Source organism: Ursus arctos, unplaced genomic scaffold (assembly GCF_023065955.2).
Source record: "Ursus arctos isolate Adak ecotype North America unplaced genomic scaffold, UrsArc2.0 scaffold_3, whole genome shotgun sequence".
NCBI lineage: Eukaryota > Metazoa > Chordata > Mammalia > Carnivora > Ursidae > Ursus > Ursus arctos.
Window position 1 is genome coordinate 20,578,012 of NW_026622985.1, and position 15,145 is coordinate 20,593,156.

Here is a 15,145-nt window from a genome sequence, read left to right on the forward strand (position 1 = left end):
ATTTTTCCTATGCAGGTTTTGGGCATGAAACTAAAGAAACTGAAAACTATTGTGGTAGGACAGGAATTCCCGTTTTCAGCTCCCCCAAGCATCTCAAATTCTCTCAGGGGATATAACAAAATTAACTGATAAAAGATAGCTTCTAAAGCCAACTGCCCATGTTTAATTCCTAGTTCTGCCATTCACTAGCTGCATTATCTTGGCCAAATTACTTAACTTACTTTGTGCCTCAATTCCCTTATTCATAGAAGGGGCATAAGAACAAGGTCTAGATCATAGGGCGGTTGTGAGGATTAGATCAGATAATCCATATAAGGATAAATACACTGACTGACACATAAATGTGCAAATTTACTGTTAGCTGTATTAGTTAGTGTGTAGGCTAAGGTGCTATAACAAAGACCCCAAAACACACTGTTTAAAATAAGCTATGTTTAAATTCTCCCTCTTGTAACAGCCTGGCAAAGGAAAACAGGCTGCTCCATGAGTTCATTAAGGACCCAGCTGACAATGCGTCTCTACTAGCCTCAGTATATGGATTCTAATTAACATCTGAGGAAAAAGCAACTGCTTCAGGGGCTCCTGTGTGGCTCAGTTGGTCTGACTCAGTGGGTTTCGGCTCAGGTCATGATCTCATGCGTCATGGGATTGAGTCCTGCATTTGGGGGCTCAGCAGGAAGTCTACTTGTGCATTCTTCTTCCTCTGCCCTTCCCCTGACTCACACACACACACTCCCTCTCAAATGAATTAAAAAAAAAAAAAAAAAAAGAAGCAAGCCCTTCAGTTGTGTTTTCTTTTTTAAATAAGCTCTAGGCCTAATGTGGGGCATGAACTCCCGACCCTGAGAGATTAAAAGTCACGTGCTCTTCTGACTGAGCCAGCCAGAGGCCCCTCAGTTGTCTTCATCCTCATGGCCTGAAGTAGCTCACCAGAACCATGTCTAGAATCTAGCCCATGAGTGAGGAAAAAGAATGTGTGAAGAGTAAGCATTTCATTTTTAAGGACACTGAAGCAGAAATTACACTTATCATTTCTACTCATATTAATAGTCAAAACCTAGTTTACATGGCCACACTGAGCTGCAAGGGAAGCTGGGAAATGTCTCTAGCTAGGCAGTCATATGCTCACCTATCACTCAGTGGGTGGTGGGGAGGGTCTTGGAAGAATGGATACTCAGAGATCATAATAGTCTCTGCCATGTTATATTTTTTTTTAAATTGTGGTAAAATAACCATAACATGAAATTGACGATTTTAACCATTTTTAAGTGTATAGTTCAGTGACATTGAGTAAGTTCACATTGTTGTATAGCCATCACCACCATTCATCTCCCAAACTTTATATCACCCGAACTAAAACTCTCTACCTGCTTTAAAAAAAAAAAAATTAAGTTTTATTTATTTAAGTAATCTCTACACCCAACGTGGAGCTCAAACTCACGATCCTGAGATCAAGAGTCGCATGCTCTTCCCACTGAGCCAGCCAGGTGCCCCTAAACTCTCTACCTATTAAACAAAAACTGGAGACCCTGACAAGTACCATTCTATTTTCATCTGTATGAATTTGACTAATCTAGGCATCTCATATAAATGAAATCATACAATACATGTCCTTCAAGTCTGGCTTATTTTACTTAGCATAAAGTTTCTAAGGTTTGTCCATTTATCTATGTTGTAGCATGTGTGAGAACTTTACTCCTTTTTAAGACCAGCAGTATTCCACTGTATAAATATACCACATTTTGTTTATCCATTACTTATCAATGGGAATTTATGCTGTTTCTACCTTTTAGCTATTGTCACATTACATCTTCTGAAGAAATTACTTCAATTATTTATTTATTTGAGAGAGAGAGAGCGAGAGAGCATGCACATGCATGAGCAGGTGGAGGGGCAGAGAATCTCAAGAGGAAGAGAGAATCTCAAGCAGATGCTGTGCTGAGCGCAGAGCCTGACTTGGGCCCAATCACACGAGGCTGAGATCATGACCTGAGCTGAAATCAAGAGCCAGACACTTAACCGACTGAGCCACCCAGGCGCCCCTACTTGAATTATTTTTTAAATTATATTTTATTACTTTTGGGAGGATCTTATATACAAGCCACAAAATCAAACAAGGACTAACTTCTGAGTTTCACATCCCATCACCCCCAAATAAATGGACCGTGCTAATAAAATACCATAAAACTCTCAGTAATTCATCTTTGTGCAATATCAGTGCAAGTCACTTAAATGCTCTCAGTTTCATCATTTGTAGAACAAGAATAGATACCAAAAGCAAAAACAACAAAAGCAAAAATAAACAAGTAGGACTACATCAAACTAAAAAGCTTCTGCACAGCAGAGGAAACTATCAACAAAATGAAACAGTAACCTACTGAGGGTGAAAATATTGGCAAATCAGATATCTCATAAGGGGCCAAGATCCAAAACAGATTAGAAACTCACACAACTTAATAGCAAAATAACAAACAATCTGATTAAAAACAGACAGAAAATCTGAAAAGACATCTTCCCGAAGACAGAGATGGCCAGCAGGTACATGTTCCATATCAGTAATCAGCAAGGAAATGCAAATCAAAACCACAATAAGATATAACGTCATACCTATTAGAATGACTACTATCGAAAAGACTAGAAATAGCAAGTGTTGGCAAGAATGTGGAAAAAAGGAAACCCTGGTACACTATTGGTAGAAATGTAAATTGGTGCAGCTACTATGGAAAACAGTATGGAGCTCCCTCAAAAAAATTAAAAATATAACTATCATATGATTCAGCATTTCCACTTCTAGATATTTATCAAAAAAAACCACATTAATTCTAAAAGATATATGCACCCCTATGTTTATTGCAGCATTATTTACAATAGCTGAGACATGGAAATAACCTAAGTTTCCATCAGTGGATGAATGGACAAAGAATATGTCACACACACACACACACACACACACACACACACACACACACACACAGGAATATTATTTGGCCATTAAAAGGAATGAAATCTTGCCATTAGTGATGACATTGATGGACGGACCTTGAGAGTAATATACTAAGGGAAATAAGTCAGACAGATATACAGAGATACAGAGAATTGATTGGTGGTTGCCAGAGGCAGGTGTGGGAAGGTGGGAGAAATGGGTAAACTTTTTGTTTTAGTTTAAATAAATTCAAGTTAAAAAAAGGGGCCCCTGGCTGACTCAGTTGAAAGTGCATGCTACTCTTGATCTTGGGGTCGTGAGTTCTAGCTCCACGTTGGGTGTAGAGATTACTTAAATAAATAAACATAATTATAGGGCGCTGGGGTGGCTTAGTCAGTTAAGCGTCTGCCTTCAGCTCTGGTCATGATCCCGGGGTCCTGGGATCGAGCCCCATGTCGGGCTCCCTGCTCAGCAGGGAGTCTGCTTCTCCCTCTCTCACTCCCCCTGCTTGAGTTCCTTCTCTAGCTGTCTCTCTCTCTGTCAAATAAATAAAATCTTTTAAAAAAAATTTAAAAAATGAAAAAATAAACATAATTATTTTTAAAAAAATAACACTAACGGTATCTATTACAGGGCTGTTCATGAGATAATACATACAAAGCATAGTAAGTGCTATGTTGCTTTGTTATTATCAATTTGTCAGAACAGTATTTCAGGTATTACAGACAATGCTGGTTGCCCACTGAATGTCTATTTTTTTCTTTTTCCTTCTTAACAGATCCTTTGTCCAGGTACCTATCCCTTGCCCTTGTAGCCCATGAAACTTACAGATGCTATTCAAATTCCCAGCTCCAGGGATGGACTCTAAATGGACTAAGCCAACTATACTCATCTATTCCTTCCTGCTAACAATAAGCAAATAATCCACTGCTGGTTAATTTAATTCCAGGAGAGCACTGCTGGAAACTTCCGGAAAAGATTATTTTTTTTTAATTAAATTAAAAAAAATTTTTTTTGAGAGACAGAGACAGAATCTCTCTCATAACTGAGGTTAGAGAAAGGGCCCAGTGTGGTAGAGTCTGACTTGGGGGCTCAATCTCACGACCCTGAGATCATGACCTGACCCTAAATCAAGAGTTGTACACTCAGCCAACTGAGCCACCCAGGTGCCCCTCTCCTTATTTTTAAAGACAGTGATAGAAAACCAGTCTTGCTAGACAGGAGTGGTGTTGATTTGCCTGCTAATGCTAATAACTTCAACTGGCATGATGGGGTAATCTTCTGGAAACGGAATCATCATGAAAAGTGATTCATTGTAGCCCTCAAAGAAATAATTTGTAATTTAAAAGATTTGCTGAATCGAATACTGAAATGGGGGCTCAAAGGAAATAGAAGGTCCCAGGAAAGGGTAGGGTGCAAACAGCAAGACTAAGTGTATAGCTGATGGAAGGGGTGGATGTATTAGTTTGGTAGGGCTGCTATGCAAAGTACCACAAACTGGGTGGCTTACAAAACCAGAAATCTATCTTCTCACAGGTCTGGAGGCTAGAAGTCCAAAATCAAGGTGTTGCAGGGTTGGATTCCTCTGAGGCCCTTCTCTTTGGCTTATAGATGGCCATCTTTATGTTCACATGATGTTCTCCCTGTATGTCTGTCCAAATTTCCTCTTCTTGTAAGGACAGCAGTCATACTGGATTAGGGCCCACACTAATGACCTAATTTTAATTTAATCAGCCCTCTAAAGACTCTATCCTCTATAGTCATATTTTGAGGTGCTAGGGGTTACATAGGACTTAAACATAGGAATTAAAAAAAATTTTTTTAAGATTTTATTATTTATTTGAGAGAGAGGGAGAGAATGAGTGGGCAGAGGGAGAGGGAAAAACAGGCTCCCCACTGAGCAGGGAGCCTGATGCAGGGCCCAATCCCAGGGTCCTGGGATCATGACCTGAGCCGAAGGCAGATGCTAAACCCATTAAGCCACCCAGGCACCCCTGTTCTTCAGAATCCTAATGATAAGAATGCTATTTGGGTTATTAGTAAATAGGTGTTTTCATTTTACATTTATGTCTGATCTTCGCAGGTTTCCATTTCAAGCCGGGAAATAAGCTCGGTCAACACTTACGATATGTTAATTTTTTTGAATCAAAGAAATTAGCTTTGAAAGGGATCAGCAGACCAAGTAATGAATGTGTTCATGGTAGCTGTTGGTCATGTTACAGGATTTCTTTTTCTTTGGTGCCCCCGGTTTTTGGTCACACTGCTTGGAAGAATGAAGAGGTAGACCAGACGAAGTAGTGGGAGCAAAGCAAAGTTTACTGAGCGATTGTATAAAACCCCCGAAGAGGGAGGGGACCTGAGAGAGTTGCCGCTGGAGTTCTTAAGTCTAGGGCATTTTATGGGCTTGTTGGCAGGCTGTTTTAATCTGATTAACCCTCTATGCGCCTGTCACCCAATCAGGTTTTTGTCCACACGCCCATCTAACCTATCAGGTAGTTGTTCACATGGAAAGGGTGGAAGGCTCCTCCCAGGGTGGTGTAAAATCCTTTTAAGGGTGGTTTCCTCTTAAGGCAGGGACCCTTTGTCCCTGCCTGCCTTTCTTCTGACTATCCTTCATTAGTCATTAGCTAATACCTAGTCCTTAATTAGGAGTTCAAGTTCTGTTGAATGCAATGGGGTAAGATCTAACACTGCAGGGGTACTCAGAAAAAGCTTCATGGACCCATGGCAGAATAGAGCAGAAGTGTATTTCAAGGGAGAGTTATATGAGCATAATAAATAGCATAGTATAAAAAAGAGCCTGACTTATGATAACAATTCACACTTGTAGAGTTGTGTAGGGGTCCTGTATTGAGTCTATGCTCTGTTCACGCTAAGATTAAGCCATGGAAGGGTCTATCTGGAGCACTGTGGAGCCAATTTACCTGAAGATATATTTACATGAAGGACTAAAAAGGCTTTTAGGAGTCAAAGCACATGCATTTGGTTTAAGGCAATGTCGAGAACTGAAAACAATCTGAGATTTTACCCTACTGGCAAACTAAAAAGTTAGCCTGCCACATGGATGTTGGTAGAAGATATGAGACTCTTGAGTCAGAGATGGAGAGTTTATTACAGCAATAGCAGTATTCAGAATATCAGCTTTCTTGGGAGGAGAAAGACACTCGCTTATAGAGTCCCAATACCCTGCACATGCAGTGGGTTGCATTATGGGAGAGGAACCTTCGGTTTAGGGAATCTGAACCCTTTATAATGGACAATAAGCTTGTTTGCTCTTTGCTCCAGGAGATACTATTTCTGTCTTCTAAGGGTGTTTGCCAAACAAACATCTTGAAGAGCTAGCCCAGAACAAAGGGCAGTCAGGACTTCACTCACTATATGTGTAGAAATGCCAAATTCATGAAGAATTATCTCCAAATAGGCAACTGGGCCAGTGTCTGAGGGACAGGGTAATTCTGAGTACCTGTTATAGTAGCCTCTCACCTATCCTTGCTCCTGGGGATTCAGGCCAGGGTTCTAATCCAAGGGGGCTATGCTAAAAGAAGAAGAACTAAAGGGCCCATTTCACTGAAACCTTGTTGAGTCATTGAGAGTGCAAAGAATTCTTGGCACTGGTACAGTTACTTTGACAGAACTGATGAGTCTGACTTGGGTACCGAGAGGAGGCATGACTACACCTATACAAACATGCCTGTAGCAGCCTGAACAGCAGAGGAAGAGAAAGGAAGATGCTACTTAGTAAGCAGAATGATGTGTTCATAGATGCCTGTGGTATTCTAACAGTAGCCTGGATTTTAAGTCTCTAAGAAATTTAAAATTACAAAGTTCTATCAACATTCAGTGATTTCTGAACTATCCCAAAGACCTTGATGGTATTAAGGAGCACAGCACGTTTTCTTAATTAGGCCACATTATCACAGAGAATGGATGATATATACCTATGTGACATCCATGGATATACCCAGATTTCCAAAAAACTACCAAAAAAAAAAAAAAAAAAAAGAAAAAAGAAAAAAGAAAAAAAAAAAAAAACCCAAGCAATTTTGTATATAAATGAATAAAACTGCATTACAAAATACTTTGTTAAATGTTCATCTAATAATATTATTAATACAATAATAATAAAATCTGGGGTCCCTGGGTGGCTCAGTGGGTTAAGCATCTGCCTTTGGCTCAAGTCATGAATCAAGCCCTGCATCAGGCTCCCTGCTCTGGGGGGAGTCTACTTCTCCCTTTCCCTCTCCCTCTCCCTCTGCCCCTCCTACCCGCTCCTGTGTGGCTCTCTCTTGCCAACAAATAAATAAAATCTTTAAAAAATAAAATAAAATCAGTCATTTAAGAGTCAACAAGATATAGTTTGTGTATTTTTTAAAAATGTCACAGTTCTCCCCTAAACCTCAACTCTCCATTAACATTAATAAAACAAGTTCATACTATTGAAAACCACGTAAATTAACCTTATTTTATTGCTAAAATAAAAACATAAAATTGGTAGATTGCACCCCCACCCCCGTTACTAATGTAAGAAGTACTTTTATAGCACTTTGAGAGCTCTCCTCTGGCCATCATAACTGTTAGGTCTTAACTAATAATAATGCTTAGAGACATTTTATTTTTGTGTTAAGATAGATTTTGATGCACTCATTTGTAATTTCCTCTTCTACCTAGTCATGGACAAAAATTTGAAAAGTGACTCAAAAACATGAAAGTAATTCAAAATGGCCACAAAGATAGGCTGTGGATTAAGTATAATTCCCTCGATGTCAGCTATAATTTTAACTCTTTCTCTCTCAGGAAATCCTATTGGCATGCATGTGAGAAAGTGATTTTCAAATCACTCATAAACATGTGTGTGTGTATACACAACCATGTATATACATAATAATTCAAAACTTCGGTGACTTATGGTAAATGATTTGTGATCACTTCATATCAAAACATGACACACAAATGTGTTATTTCACTGTGGTTGCAAAACACAAAAACCAAAAACAACCCCTCAGGACACCACCACTAAATTCACATTTATACCAACTGTTCATGGAACAATCTTTCAAGTAAAAACACATGGAAGAAATAATTTTATAGACTTAACATTTAACTTTTAATGTGCTACTGAATTGTAATAAACATGTGGAAATACCAGCTAAGACAGCCGTGGATGAAACAAAGCCAAGTGAGATCCAACAATTATGGTTGGTGTTAAACTGGATGAGTCTTCTCTATGTTGAAACAGGCCACAATGCTTTATAAGACTGCATGAAGGCATAGGTGTGAAAAAAAAGAAGCAATTATTTTTGCTTTATTTGGCATTGGGCAGGCTTCGGTTGGAACAAACTATATTTAATTTTCATGTCATGCTGTATAAAGAGAAAAAACTTGGAAAGCGTTCAGAGGAGAACAGCAACTGATTAAAGGTTTATAAAATTAGACCTATGAGAAATTGTGAAAAGAAGCGGGCATGTTCAGTCAAATGCAAGACACTCAGGCAGGATGAACAATTACCTATAAGTATGTAAAGAGATGGTTCCCAAGCCTGAGGTTTAGGTTAAACAGAAAGTTAAATCACAGGATTAAGAACCCAAAACAAAACAAAACAAAAACCAGAGCAACGGAAGTTAGAAACTAAATATTGTAAAAACAAACTGAAAAACCTTTAAGAAACTGATGAATGGAGTGATCTATAATTTGGACTTTTGCAAAAATGATTATAAGAACAATTAAATTCAATTTTGTACTTAGTTAAATAGAAATAATTTAGAGGGCGCCTGGGTGGCTCCGTTGGTTGGGCGTTGGCCTTTGGCTCAGGTCATGATCCCAGGGGCCTGGGATCAAGTCCCCAGACAGGCTCCCTACTCAGAGGGGAGCCTGCTTCCCCCTCTCCCTCTGCCGCTCCCCCTGCTTGTGTTCTCTCTCTTGCTCACTTTCTCAAATAAATGAAATCTTTTAAAAATAATAAAATAAATAATAAATAATTTAGAAAATAGAAAAAGCATTCAGTGGATTGCATTAAAAAGTAAAAATCTCTAAGCGACATAAGAGGACAAATCCTATGATTTCACTTACATGTGGAATCTAAAAAATAAAACAAATGAACAAATAAAACAAAACAGAAACAGACTCACAGATACAGGAAACATACTATTAGTCACCAGAGCTGGGAGAGGCTGGTGGTGGTGGTGGGGGGCAAGCAAAATAGGTGAAGAGAGTTAAGAGATACAAACTTCCAGTTGTAAAATAAGTCAGTCAGGATGGTGTAGTAATAGCACAGGACATATAGTCAAAAATACCGCAATAACTTTGTATGGTGATAGATGGTAACTAGATTTATCATGGGGATCCTTTCGTAAAGGAATCACTATGATATACACATAAAACTAATAGGATATCGTATGCCAATTATACCTCAATTAAGAAAAAGTAAAAATCATCAGATCAAGCATGAAGAATATTTTTAAGAAAATAAATGTTATATTTGGCGGTCTTCTTTGGGATCCAGGATAGCAAGAACAGAAATGAGCTCTGATAGTTAAGTCTTTGCGCTCCTGATTAAGGGTAGTTCCTCTGTGTGTGGGGAGGCAGCGTGGTGAGCAGTTTCTCTGACCTCTTGGGTAGGTTACCAGGAATCCCCACCATGCATGACACAGTGATTCTCTCCAGAGTGGTCCTGAACTATTAAATTATTCTGTTTGTCCAGGGGAAACAATTTTCTCTCTGAAGTAGCTTCTGCTTTTTGGAAATCTTGTTGGGCAAAGCATGTAGACAAATATTTATCCTCTGGTTTACACTCTTTACCCCCTAAATGCAAAAGGAGAAAGATGAAACTGCAGAGTCTGCACTAGCTTCTTTTACTTTAAAGCTGTTCTATTAGCCTGATGATAATTTGTTTTCTAACTTAGAAATGTAGATAATCTAACAATAATCTCATTTAAGTGTTCTAGTTCCCTCTCTATGTTTGGCACTTGAACCCTGTCTTTAATAGGATTCCGACACCAATTACAATGTGTGCTTTTCCCCACACCAAGCAATTCTCAGACCTTAGCTGGGTGTCCTACAGTTCAACTTCATTCTGACTCTATCTACCTGGGATAGCGTCACATCCCAGTTAAAGATTCTGACTGGCAAGACTGTACCCCCGTACCCCCACCCCACTCTTCAGATTCAATCACAAGTCCAGGTTGTTACATGTGCTTCTGACCAACGAGCTCTAACTTGGAAGGTCCCACAGCTCCGTCACTGGGTTCGATTAATTTGCTAGCGTGGCTCACTCACAGTCAGAGAAACATATTACCTAGTGGATCACCAGTTTGTTATAAATGGATAAAACTCCTCCAAGGAGCTCTAAGACTTTACTTCCTTTCTGCCAGTTCCACAGCACCTCCCTGTAATACACGTGACAAAAGTTAATGATCAATTCAGTTAATGTGGAGTTCTGTTGATTGTATCACAAAAGGGCCCAGATTCAAGTTGTAAAAGCAAGTAACACCCGCAGGTGTGCAGTATCTTTGAGGATACCACTGGTGACAGGAAAACAATACGCTATAGGGTTTCACAGGGCAAAGTCCTATCAGGACATTCTGATGAAACTGTTAACAAGATCAAACAAAGTCCCAGATAGCACTGGTGTCTGTTGGGCCTACTGAAGACCAGAACAGATTAGTGATAAAGCAAATATGGTATTTACAGCATATTTAACTCCTGGTGAGATCCAGGTGAAGAGCGTTAATGTAGCGGTTCACTGTATTAATCTTTTCATTTTTAAAAATAAAAAGTTGGGATACTCTGAGTCTTAGTTTCTTGTTTGGGCGTCTTTTTGCTAATCTGATTTCATTAATCTGTTTTGATGTCTTCCTGCCAGTAATTTGTTTCCTTCCTCCCTCCTTCCTTCTTCCCTTTCTTTGCTTCTTTCTCCCTCTTTTTCTTTCTTTCCTTTCTTTCTTTCTCTTTCTTTGAGAGAGAGATTTTTTATTTGAGAGAATCTAAGATTTATTTATTATTTGAGAGAGAGAGAGAGAGTGCAAACATGGTGGGGAGGAGCATGGGGAGAGGGAGAGAGAGACCCAAGCTGACTCCATGCTGAGCTGAGCCCAACAAATCCTGAGATCGCTATCTGAGCCAAAACTAAGAGTAGGACATTCAACAGACTACACCACCCAGGCACCCCCTACCAGTAATTTCCTTGTTGCCCTTATGTTATTACTGTGTATGCTTGGTGGATAAACTTTCGAGAACTAGAAAAATGTTTTAGTGACTGAAAACCAAAATAATACATCTTATTACAATTCTGGCCAGCAAAGTCTTTTTTTTTTTTTTTTTAAGTTATGACATAATCAGTTAATGCTTATTTTTAAAATTGTATTTTAAATTTGAATATACAATGCCCGTGGCTTAAAATTCAATAGATACAAAAGGATCTACAATGGAAATTTTCCTCCCACACCAGTGCCAGCTACTCATGAGGTTCTCTTTCCCAGAGGCAACTAATACTATCAGTTTTCTGTGGAACCATCTTTCCAGGGACAAAGGAACTTGTTTTTAATTTAACAAAAAGATTTGGAAAGTGCCACAGGTGACGAAGGAGGGACTGTTTTCAATGTTATGCCATAAGCATGTTAAATTTCAGCTAATCGATATAAATACACCTGTGTTATAGTTTTCACTAGTAAAATAGGGTCAAAATATTCCTGTCCACAAAAGATGCTGTACAATACTGGACATCTGATTTTTAAACTGCATGCGATTAGTTTATTCGCTCTACTGCTGGGCTACAGTTTGCACCAGCACATCTAGCAAGCGGAGCGCACAGGGGTCAGACTGCCACTTGTCATTATGGTTCAGGCCAGTATCAGATAATAACAGCCTTTAAAAATGTCCAGAAAAAATCTCTCTTTCATATGGCATGGCAAAGGATGGTCTCACCATATGCTTGTTTAAATACTTGAGCAAATTCAAAGTTTTCTGAGAAAAATACAGGCCAAATAATAACCCCATCTGGTGGCACCTCTCTGGAGTAATTCAATTCCATAGCAAAGGGAGACAGAATTTATCTGGACAATAATATACAACAGACTGTAAATTTAAAAAAATAACTAATGTAACAGTCTTATTTTAAATATCAGTATTTATAATAAATTAGAAATTATATCCTTAGTAAATATTTAGACTCATGATAAAAACTGGGGGATGTGAACTTAAAATTGTACAAGGTGTACAGTTTTTCACATTCTCTTGGAGAGACTCATAATTTTTTGAGGATTGTTGTTCTAAGCTATAAATATTGAATCCCAACAGTTCTGCCTCTGCGGGACACATAGAGTGAGTGCTCCGTTCTGGGCTTTAAAGGGATGAATGACTGATCGGGAGGGTGGGGGACAGCTGGGCAGAATGAGCCGTGAGATGGGTCTGTGACGCCTGTGGTTGGTGTGGCACATGAATACCCTCTCCTGGCGGCTGCCCTTTGTTACAATTCACCACTAGGTCAACAGAGGATGAGGGGCGCCTGGGTGGCTCAGTCGTTAAGCGGCTGCCTTCGGCTCAGGGCGTGATCCCGGTGTTCTGGGATCGAGCCCCACATCAGGCTCCTCCGCTGGAAGCCTGCTTCTTCCTCTCCCACTCCCCCTGCTTGTGTTCCCTCTCTCGCTGGCTGTCTCTATCTCTATCAAATAAATAAATAAAATCTTTAAAAAAAAAAAACAACAGAGGATGAGGGAGCCAATGAAGCTCTGGGACCTTCAACTTCCAACTGATTTATCCCCAAGTGACCAGAGCAGCTCAGTTCTGCATCAAGACTGACAAAGTCAGAGCCTCCTGGGTACATCGTGGTTTGCTCCTTTTTTCTTGACCCCTTTTCCCTTCCCCATTGCCTTTAAGCTTCTTAAGAGTCAGCATGAACATTGCTGTGTTCTCCCAATTTCACCCACATTTAAAATGAATGCTCACTACCAAGTAAGGAAGTTGTTAAACTCGTCTGCCATAGCTAGAGAATCTGGTGGAAAGGATATTTTTCCAACCCTGGTAAGGTGTATGTACATTTTCTCCTCAGGTAGATGTCAGGGGACCAGGGACTTGTTCATGGCAAAGATGCTAAGCCTCTCTGTCATTTCACTCTCTTGTTCTGAGGAACGATCCCAAGCAGTAATGCAACACAACTCATTGCCGTGCAGAGTGCCTACTTTTATTTTTTGGAGGGGCTTCTCCCACCCTGTTGATTTTATTTTGATCACCTCCATTTGTGTTCCGTGTTCCACATTAGGTTCTGAGTGGGTCTCTATGCAGTTGGCCATTTCTCTGCAGCCAGGACTCTAGAAGCAGACTGTCTGCGGTTTCTGAAGCTTGCTCTGTACGTACTGTTTGCATGGGTCTTGTCGTGGAGTGGTGTCACTCCATAGCGTCTGCTGGGTCTGGCCTGGCTGCTTTTGGCTCTCAGTCTATGGCAACGGCCGAAACTTGTTGGCCCTTCTCGCTCTCTTCTTTCTTCTGGAAGTAGTAATAACTTTAGGAGAATATTTTTTTCTTGAACTCATGTGAAGTGATCTTTTTACCTTCTTGTAGATCTTTAGCACCTGGTAAGGCAACACGGGTAAGCCCAGAGGGCACTGGTTGGGAGGAGGGAATGCGGGCTGGGTGCAAAGTGGGGAGCTAAGGAGGAGGTTTTTGCCAGGCAGAGGCGGGATTATGTGGGGAGGAGATGGAGGGGGAGAGAACATAAATGGGGAACAGAAGCTTGGGCAGGATCAGCTGACCTTGCTAGCGCCTCTTGATCTGGATCGAGAGGGGTTCTTCCTCTTCTTCCACCGTTTGGTGTTTGTGGTTTGTGGCTCCCATGATTTCTCTGCCACTTTTGCCATGTTGCAGCCTGGGAGGTGTCTACCACAGGAGGCCCGTCCTCTGTTTATACCTCTCCCAGGACAATGAGGTGTCACACCCCTCAGCTTTGTTTGGTCAGCAGAGCACTCACCACAGCCAATCGTAGCCACAGGGAGCTTAGACATCACAAAGGAGCCCTCCTGAGGGGTGGGGAGGCTGGGTAGGCCAGGAGGCTCTAGCTGGAAAAGGCAACCACTAAAGAGCCTTCTTACCTTGACCTGCCACTCCCCTTGTCTCTCCACGGTCAATTCTGGTTGTACACGTGGCAGAGAGGGGTGCTTCCCCCAAATCATTCCCCATGGTTCATTCTACTGACTCCCACTCTTTACTGTTATGTAGTATTTTGAAATATCTCACCTAAAATCAGCCAGATAGAGGTATGGCAACCTGCTTTGAAGAACCTAGGAATTAGGGAATTAGGGGACTGTGTTTGAGGCATGATGTCCTTCACTGTCTGGTCAGACAAGACGACTATGAAATGTAGGTTGGGGCCAGGTGAGTGTATGTGCATGTGTATGCACTGGGATGACTCATTCACAGGAAATAAGATTAAAGTTATAAAATAAGATTAAATTTAGGAATATATTTATGTTTATACATATTACATATGATTATCTTTTGGAGATCAGATGGAAATCTTTGGAGAAACATCTTCAAAGGGGCAAGAAGTTTAGCTTCAAATTTTGGGGGTGGCAGAGAAGCAGAGAAGCAGGGATCAGAAGTAGAAGCTCACTTTCAAACCAGAGCTCACCTTTTTCCCCATCTGCACCTGTCCTCTCTGCAAACCGCAGGAATGACATCTACAGAGACAGAAAGTAGATGGGTGGTTTAACTAGAGCTGCTAGAAGAGTAGGGGAAATGAGTGACTGCTAATGGGTGTGTGGTTTCTTTCTGGGGTGATGAAAAAGTTCTGAAATTAGATTGTGGTGATGGTTGCACAACTTTGTGAATATGTTAAAAACCACTGAATTGTAAAAAAAATATATACTGGGGTGTGTGTGACTTAGTTATATTAAAATATGATTGTTAACTACAAAGAGAGCAGAAACCAGGTGAGGGCTAAAGCTACATACCTGAAATGGATACCTGAGGCTATGAAATTTTTTTTAAAGATTTTATTTATTTATTTATTTGTCAGAGAGAGAGAGAGACAGAAAGCACAAGTAGGGGGAGCAGCAGAGGGAGAGAGAGAAGTAGGCTCTCCACTGAGCCCAGAGCCCGATGCAGGGCTTGATCCCAGAAACCTGGGATCATGACCTGAGCCAAAGGCGGACACTTAACTGCCTGAGCCACTCAGGTGCCCCAGAGGCTATGAAATTTGTAGGACCCAAGAAGGGATCATATGAACCTTTCTCC

The 15,145-nt window shown here is 40.4% G+C and overlaps 1 long non-coding RNA gene across 10 annotated transcripts in view; it reads right to left on the reverse strand.

The window, feature by feature from the left end:
• The window catches only part of LOC113259124 (uncharacterized), a 104,435-nt gene that overhangs the window by 67,348 nt on the left and 21,942 nt on the right, over positions 1-15,145 (reverse strand). Inside the window, exon 3 of one of the 10 annotated variants that reach the window (XR_007188236.2) lies at positions 14,541-14,589. The exons of the other annotated variants lie outside the window; for them this stretch is intronic. This is a non-coding gene — a long non-coding RNA (uncharacterized LOC113259124). The remainder of the gene's footprint in view (positions 1-14,540; positions 14,590-15,145) is intronic. 10 annotated transcript variants of the gene reach the window in all.